We start from the raw sequence: 8,612 nt of genomic DNA on the forward strand, positions 1-8,612 counted from the left end.
CTGCAGAGAAGCACTGGGGGTCCTGCTGGACAACAGAGTGGCCATGAGCCAGCAGGGTGTCCTAAGCCAATGGCATCCTGGGTGCATTAGGAAGAGTGTGGCCGAGAGGTTGAGGGAAGTGATCCTCCCCCTCGACTCTGCCCTGGTGAGGCTGCATTCAGAATGATGTGTCCAGTTCTGGGCTCCCAACTTCAAAAAATGCAGGGATCATCTAAGAGTCCAGCGGAGAGCCAAAAAGATAAAGCATCTTCCTCCTGGGAAAGACTGGGACTGTTCATCCTAGAGAAGACTGGGGGGGGGGAAGATCTTCCTCAATGCTAATAAAGGGTGGGTGTCAGCGGATAAGCCCAGGCTCTTTTCAACAATGCCCAGTGACAGGAAAAGGGGAATGAGCACAAACTGGAACACACAAAGTTGTGTATAGACATGAAAAAAAAACGCCTTTATTTTGAAGGTGACAGAGCACTGGAAGATGCTGGTTAGAGAGCTTGTGGAGTCTCCTTCCCCGTAGATATCCAGTATACACCTGAATGCCTTCCTGTGCAATCCACTGCGGGGAACTGCTTTCGCAGAGGGTTGGACCTGATGATCTCCAGCTGTCCCTTGCAACCCTACAGTTCTCTGATTCTGTGATTCTGTGATATTAAAATCTCAATCAGTACACTGTAGAAAGAGTAAATACTAAAAGTTACCGTTTTCTTTTGGAAAAATGTGACATTCTGTGTGTTTTTCTTGCTTCTACTACACTCGTATGATTAATTCATACCATTAAAAAGATCCTACAATTGGTTTTCTTATGAGATTTTGTGCCTATTTCTTCCTTCTACTCTCCTCCACACATTTCTTTCTCTATATTTTGTTCTGTATTTTCTCTTTTATGATCTCTATTTCTTTTATTTTCCCATTTCTCCCATTCCAAAATCTGTACTTTACTTTGTTACCTTCTAGGTCAACCAGTATTCTTTACAGTGTTCCCTAGCCCTGCTGTAACTGAAAACAGACCTATCTTTGGCGCTGAGCCTCCATCCAGACACTTTCATTGTGACACAACCTTCTTTGAAGATTTTCTCTTCAAAGCTCATACATTCAAAAAATATTTCCATTTGTTTTCTGAGGCAATACTGAGCCACACACTGCCTTTTTCTTATGGAAGTGTCCAGAGGAAGACAAGGGGGAAAAAATGGCCCCTTTCTCATTAAGATCATAAGATGCAGTTTCAGCTGCTTTATTAGCAGGACACTCAAATTAATGAAAAAATAATTCAGTTCAAGACATGTTCCTCTCTTTTAGAGTTTTCCAAACTCTTTCCTAGAAACATGGGATTATCAGTATTCACATCAGTACTGATATGAATAACCCATTACACCGTAAAACAATTCTGCCATGCACAGAACTGGGAAAGTACAAAAAGGCATCACAATCTCAAAAACAAGCAGCTTGTTGCTTAAAGAGGCTGACGGAGGCATTTTAGAAGCAAGCTGTACACTGACGACGGGCGCTTACCTTAGTTACTACCTTTTGGCCTACGCTACCAGGTATTTTAGCACATCTGGTACAGAGACTCAGGCCACGCACGCCCACCCGCAGCCGCACCCGCCCCGCGCCATCATGGCGGCGCCTCCGCCCGCCCAGCCGCCCCGCCCGGCCCCGCGCGCGCAGCCACCCCTCGGCCGTCCCTTCACGCAGCGCCGCTCCCGGCGCGGGGCGCGCGCTTGCGCTGCGCTGCGTTGGCTGACCGCGCAACGAAGACGACGCGGCCGCTGGTTCCGTTTTGATGCGGGAATTTGAGGATGCCTTTCAAGGTTGCCGAAAAAGTCATCGGTTCCTTGGTTTGTTTGCGAATCGATTCTCAGTGTACATAAGCACGTGAGCTTTCAGGCGGAAGGCACGGCGGTGCAGTAAAAACGTGACTTCTGTAAGCCCTCTGTAGCAGAGAAACGGCCCCGCTTCGCCGTCACGCCGCGTTCGTCTCACCGCGTTTTGGCGGCACCTGCGTTTGGGAACAACTGTTTTCGGGATGAAGCACGGGAAGAGTGAAACTTCATTACAAATCTCCGAGGAACGCCCTGAGAGCTCACTAAGAACTGCGGCCATTGCCGTGGCACCAGGGTGAGCCGTTCGTTGCACAAGAACGGTCACGTCCCACTAGTTTCATGGCTTTGTTGCTTCTTGAAATATGTTCTCATTAAAAAGTAAAAATATAAATAATGAAGTAAGTAGGTGTTACTTTGTGTACATTAAATATATATTTTTATGAGGGCTGCTTGGAAGATAACACCTATTTTATTATGTTGGCCCACGCTGTCAGTCAGATGCTGGTGGTAGGGCAGTAGAGGTTGAACCTTCCCACCAATATCCCATCCCATGTTGTTGCCATGTGACAGATGGCAGCAGACGGGCGCTCTGACGGAATGGTGTCTGACACGGAAGTGCACATGGAATAGATGTGTGTAACTGAGTTCTTCCATGCAGAAAAAATGGCACCCACTGACATTCACCGACACTTACGAATGTTGATAGAGGCCAAACAGTGGATGTGGGCACAGTGAGGGGTGGGCGGTGCTTTTCAACAGTGCCAACAGTGGCCATCTCCACTGGTGCAGATTTTTACAAGTGCAGCATGCAGGCTTTTGTTCATTGCTGGCAAAAATGTGCAGCATGTGGTGGTGACTGTGTTGAAAGAGTGTTTTGTAGCTGAGAATTTATCAAACTGTGCTGTTAAGCTCTTTCTATTTGTTTCAGTTTCCGTGGAAATAAATAGGAGGCATTAGTTTTGGAGCAACCTATGTGGCTCTAGTTTGTTCCTCTTCACACCGTATGGCCCAGGTAAGCCAAAAGTTGGACCATACTATAGAGCTCCTAGTACACTTTTTGTACTGAGAAGACTGGTCCGAGGATCAAGCATGTGCTAGGTACTACACTTCTATTTGCTCTTTATTTATTACTGTTATCTGTCCTTATTTTAAAAATAAATTAATAAAAATGATTACTGGTTAAGAGTTCGAAGGGAGCATCTTTTCTTTACAAAGGTTTTTATACTCTGCTTGCTGATTGCTGACATTCCTCAGTCCTGGCAGATCGATTTACAGGAACACTGTCCAAATTGTACTGCCTCTCTTGAGCTTTATGAAGAATAAGAAAACTATGGAAAATAGCAACTTTTCAAAAAGTTGAATTTAAAACAAGTTTCTGTATATGTAGTGATGGAATAGTTGGAAATCTTTTGGTGAAAGGTGCACCATTTCATTGACTTTTTTTCCCTGAAATAGCTATCCTCTATTATAGATGGAAGCAATAAGGGATTTTTTTTCAGTTATATGGAAGTTAAAATCCAGTCTATAGACTATGCTTGTCATTACTTTTTATGGAAAGCTTTCTTCATCGTACAAAGGCCAGAAAAAAAAAAAAAAAAAGTCCCAACAAAAAGAAACCCATCCCAAAATAACCTACTAATGAAGACTCAAAGAAAGGATGAGTAAAACATTGGTGCAGAATATGTTACTGAATGCCAGAACAACAAAACCATTTAGCACTTTAGCATAGTTCTCTCCTCGGTTTTCTGTTAGATTAAATCTAGTCACTTTAAATAATATTCACTTATTTGAAGTACAGTCATGAAACTGCATCTCTCACACCTCAGCCAAGTGGTCTGGCTCTGCAGTTAAATAGAAGATTCTATGTTCATCTCAGTATAAAACAGAAAGACTTTTCAAAAAAAAACAAACAGTTCTGCTATTGTTACTCCTGAAGTCTCAAAGAAATGAGGTGAAAATTGTGCACCTTTGTAGCAGAATGATCAGTTGTGGATATAAGGCCTCTAGTTTTTGTTGTGTTTGTTGGTTTGCTTGTTGTTTTATGTTTGGTTTTTAGTTTTGTTTGCTTTGTTTTCTACAAACAATTTCTGCAATTTTGAAGCTTCTTTAAGGCCACAAAACCAAATAGTGTATTGGAAAGGAACAGAACAGCAGCAGAGATTGTGCAACCTGAAAAGCACTTGCCACAGATAAAGACTATTTTCTACAACGCCATTACTTTTATATAAGAAGAACTGTAATACTGGCTCTATTGCTTCATAATATTTAGACAATACAGCATAAGAATGTATCACACAAACACACAAATCCCTAAGTTTTTGGTCTAAGCAGAAAAGTCATAGAATTATAGAATCTTTTGGGTTGGAAGGGACCTTTAAAGGCCATCTAGTCCAACTTCCTTGCAATAAGCAGGAACACCTAGGCATCCTGCTCAGAGCCCCATCCAGTCTGATCATGACTGTCTCCAGGCATGGGGCATCCACCACCTCTCTGGGTAAGCTGTTCCAGTGTCCCACCACCCTTATGTCCACTCTAATTCTCCCCTCTTTTAGTTTGAAACCATTTCCCTCTGCTATATCATCACAGACCATGCTAAAGAGTCTGTTCCATTCCTTCTTACAGCCCCCCCTTCAGATACTGAAAGGCAGCTCTCAGGTCTACCTGGAGCATTCTCCAGACTGAGCAGCCCCAGCTCTCAGCCTGTTCTCATAGGACAAATGTTCCATCCCTTGGATCATTTCTGTAGCCCTCCTCTGGACCCACTCCAGCAAGTCAGTGTCTGTTCTGTACTGAGGACTCTACATCTGGATGCAGTATTCCAATTGAGGTCTCACAGCGCAGCATAGAGGGGCAGGATTACCTCCCTTGACCTGCTGGCCACGCTTTTTATGGTGCAGCCTGGGATCTGGTTGACTTTCTGGGCTACGAGTGCACTTGGGGGTCCAGCTTGCCATCCACCAGTACCCCCAAGTCCTTTTTGTCAAGCCTATGTTCCACCCTTTCATTCCCTAGCTTGTACTGATAGCAGGAGTTGCCATGACCCAAGCACAAGACCATGAACTTGGATTTGGTGAACCTCATGAGGTTCTCCCGTGCCCACATATCACACCTATCCAGGTCTTTATGGATGGCATCACATTCCTCAAGCACGTTGACTGCACCACACACCTCGGCATCACCTGCAAACTTGCTGATCTCTAATTTCTATTTAATTTAAGGGATGTGCATAAGGATTCTTAACATGTAACATACCATTTTCTTCTTCTGTCAAGTTAGTGTACGTTCATCGCAATGTTAGTATAAATACAAAGAATGGCTGTAAAAGGTTTTAACGGGTCATTCTGTCTTGCCTTCTCATAGAAAAGCTTTGTAGGAATCCTGGAAACTGGAGACAGTTACAATGTTTCAAAATTAGATGAATAAAAACAAAGAAGAGAATCCTATTTTTATTGAAACCGAACAAAACTAACCTGATTTCATTTTTTACAGAATCAGAGAATCATGCTTTTAATTGAATTTTATTACCATCTCTTAAAACAGAGTTGTTTGTATATGTTCATCCATCTACTATCCACCAGGTTTACACCATACATGGCTAATTCATCACGTTCTCATCTGAGGTAAAGGTACTAGTTCTTCAGTGAAGATTTCTGTAGAACAAAGGAACACTGGAAAACTCAGGATGTGTGGGTTAAATTACTGTTTGCCAAGTCACAGAGTGAGGATTTGTTCAGCTCAGTGACCCTTATTTTAAACTATCACAAGAGGGAGATAAAATGATTCTTCCATATGATGTTGGATAAACCTGTAGAGGTCCCAGGAACAGCTGAGAACTCTAATTAAAACTGTTTTTCATGTAGTAAAAGTGAGTATTCCAACTATTTTCTTCTTCCATTCCTTTTTAGAAAATCTGCTTTCAGGTCAGATTTGCTGGTTAGACACACATGTTATTACAGATGACAGCAATTTGTGAGAGAATTGAAGCAGTGCAATCGGATGTGGAGTGGTGCAGGTAATGAAGCCAAAATGATTGAAGATGGCATGTCAGGTTGGCTGCATCTGCCACTTTTTCCATCTCCCTGAAACTTCCTTTTAGCACTGTAAGTGAAAGAAAGCTTAGTATATAGGGGTGGGAGGAGTTTAAATTTAGTAGCCGCTGTGTGCCAAGCATATAGTCATTTTTCTTCAGGGAATTAGTTGAGTCCAGCACATTGGCAATGGGTAAGGGGAAACCTATTCTGCTTCCAGCTGGCTGAGCTAGGACTCCATAGCTCAGAGGTTTGAAGCATTATGCTGCCTGACATAGGACGATTGCCTGATGACCAAGTACAAGGTTAGGAAATACAAATTACCACTCTGACAAAGCCATCATATGTGTAGGGAGATTCTGATCTTGTTACCAGTATTAATAAGAAACAATTAAATATGTTTATTTTGGTAAAATAGCAGGAAGAAAGATGGATAAGAAGTAAACCCAAAATAAACTATTTAAAAGGGGGAATTATTTTTTGCCCCAAAGGACAAAAGGCATTGTTTGTTAACCATGCAAATTAGCTTGTAATTATGCAGTTAATTAGTATAAGTTAAGTTTGATTGTGTTTTTCAAAAAAACAGTTGTTTAATCTAGACTACTTTTATTCAACATCAAAAGCAGAACTACTTGCTGTGAGGGCCAGTACATCCGTCCAAAAGGCTGAATGTAAACCAGACAACCAGCAAAAGGGGAGTCCTTTTCCAGTCTCAGCTCACTCTCACAGCCCAAAGACCCAGATCTTCACCTGCCACTGTGCTTTATGCTTAGCCTGTCAAGTGAAGTGCAGTCACGAGTATTAAGAACTTCTTAATCGTAAAACTGAAGTGCTTGTATTGTATTATTATCAAGCCATCTGAATGCTTCAGATAATGCTTATTGAAAAACAAAAATGTGGAAAGCTGGGGATCTGAGTCTAAATGCAGAACTCTAGCCACAAGACAAGATCAAGTTGTTTTTGTAATAGGAAAATATTACTTTCTGGGAATTGCAAAGAATTAATTTACATGGTAGATCTGTTCACCTTCCTGCTACTTGTGTATGTCCTTTCTATGTTTAACACTTACATACTGGTTTGATGTATATGATACAAATATACATTTAAATATATAGATTTGAATAAAATAGTTTGTTTTGTCTCTTTTTAACATGAATTTAAGCTACTAACTTGTGTGACCATGCCAGTTTATATACAGTCATTCATGTTTCTCCTTTGTAAAAACATAGTTGATAAACTAAGAGGAGATGCCCATTGAATTCTATACCCTTTATATTCTTAATACATCTCAGAGGTTGGAGAGAGAATTTCCTTTTTTTTTTTTTTGAAAAAGATCGGGGTGGTTTCCAACGTAGGATAGCCCTGAAATATTATTAATCCCACTGCTGATGGTGGTTTGTTGTCAGTGAATGAAGGACACTTTCCTTACTGCTGATCACGTTGTCATTGTATCCCCTGAAAGTACTTTAAGATTCAGTAGCCTAAATGTCTGAAGGCCTGCATGTCAGCAAGGGGGTAGAAGACACTTAGTTAGCAGCAAGTCCACCCATCGATTACTTGGACATGCAATGTTTAGCCCTGCAGACATAATAAAGTTCTTAAAGAAAAAGTCATATCATGTAATTGTATCCTGTGGGCAATAGGGGCATTTTGTCACTCAGATTTCTGTTTTCAAGATGGAAAAACATTCTTTTCTGCAGATAAGATTTATTTTCCCAAATTACTGAATGAATAATGAAACAACAACAAAAACAATAAAAACCGAACCTCTATCTTTTGTTAGAGAGCAGCTATTAAACAATGAAGAAGAAAATGTTTTATTTTCTGAAAGACAGATGGACTTCAGAAGCATTGTAGTAACTTATTTTACACTGCATCCTTGGTAAGAAACTTTGGTAGCTGATAACGGATTGGTCTGTAGTTCCACTGTGGAACTGAGCGTGAGGAATGCTGGGATGCCCTGCCTGCTCTGAAAGTTGTGCGTGAGACATTTCAAGCTTCCGCGGTTCTTATTTTTTCCATGGAGTCTCAGAACAAAAAAAAAACTTGGCGGAGATGGCACACAAAGTGAATACACGGGTATTCTTTTCCCATTAATTTGTTTCATCCCCCTAAAGAAAGATCTCAATAGAAGAGTATCCATTCATGTGCAAAGCCGAAAATCTGGGGCAAAACAAGAGCAAAGGTTAGTCCCGGTCCCTCCCCCAGCCCTCTTCACAGCGAATCCCAGTTGTCTTTCTCACCTCTGCAAGTCAAACGCTGTATCTGTGGACAGGCATTCGAAAATGAGAAATAAAAATGCTGTGTGTAGACATTCAGTGGAAACATCAGGCTAAAACAACAGGTAGTTGTGCATCACAGAATATGTTGAGTCAGACAGGACCCACGAGGGTCACTCGGTATTTTCATAAGGAGGCACAAGGTTAGTCTAGGGAAATAAGGGCAATACGCAGTCATTCATGGATGAAAATACCTGAAAATTACCTCACTTACATTCAATTACTAAAAGGTACTTGGGCACAATATAAAACTTGTAACAGCTGAAGGTGAGGCATTGCACAATCAGTTAAATGATTTATGCAGACCCTTGCACTATAAAGTAATGCTTCATTATACCAAAGTGTCTTGTAGCCTCACTGATCTCTTAGCAAATGCCAACTAGATCTGTTTGTATGTGCAGATACCTATTTTCAGGTGGGATATCTGCACCTGTGCTCACTGCCCTGTAAATACACTGTTAAAGCTTTGATAGGTAAGGGTAGCTTTGAGT

The 8,612-nt window shown here is 41.4% G+C and overlaps 2 long non-coding RNA genes across 3 annotated transcripts; one reads left to right on the forward strand and one right to left on the reverse strand.

Annotated features, from left to right (window-relative positions):
- Positions 1-414: 414 nt before the first annotated feature.
- Positions 415-1,606, reverse strand: LOC128074543 (uncharacterized). Its single transcript, XR_008203226.1, has 2 exons — positions 1,504-1,606; positions 415-663 (listed from the first exon to the last, which is right to left on the reverse strand). It is a non-coding gene; the product is annotated as an uncharacterized LOC128074543 (long non-coding RNA).
- A 101-nt stretch (positions 1,607-1,707) lies between these two features.
- Positions 1,708-7,162, forward strand: LOC128074545 (uncharacterized). Of its 2 annotated transcripts, none has more exons than XR_008203228.1 (3): positions 1,708-2,109; positions 2,743-2,912; positions 5,720-7,162. It is a non-coding gene; the product is annotated as an uncharacterized LOC128074545 (long non-coding RNA). The 2 variants fall into 2 exon arrangements; XR_008203229.1 differs by lacking the exon at positions 1,708-2,109 and having other exon boundaries at positions 2,127-2,912; positions 5,720-5,826; positions 6,429-7,162.
- The last annotated feature ends 1,450 nt before the right edge of the window (positions 7,163-8,612 follow it).

This window comes from Tympanuchus pallidicinctus, unplaced genomic scaffold (assembly GCF_026119805.1).
Source record: "Tympanuchus pallidicinctus isolate F22 unplaced genomic scaffold, pur_lepc_1.0 scaffold9, whole genome shotgun sequence".
Lineage (NCBI taxonomy): Eukaryota > Metazoa > Chordata > Aves > Galliformes > Phasianidae > Tympanuchus > Tympanuchus pallidicinctus.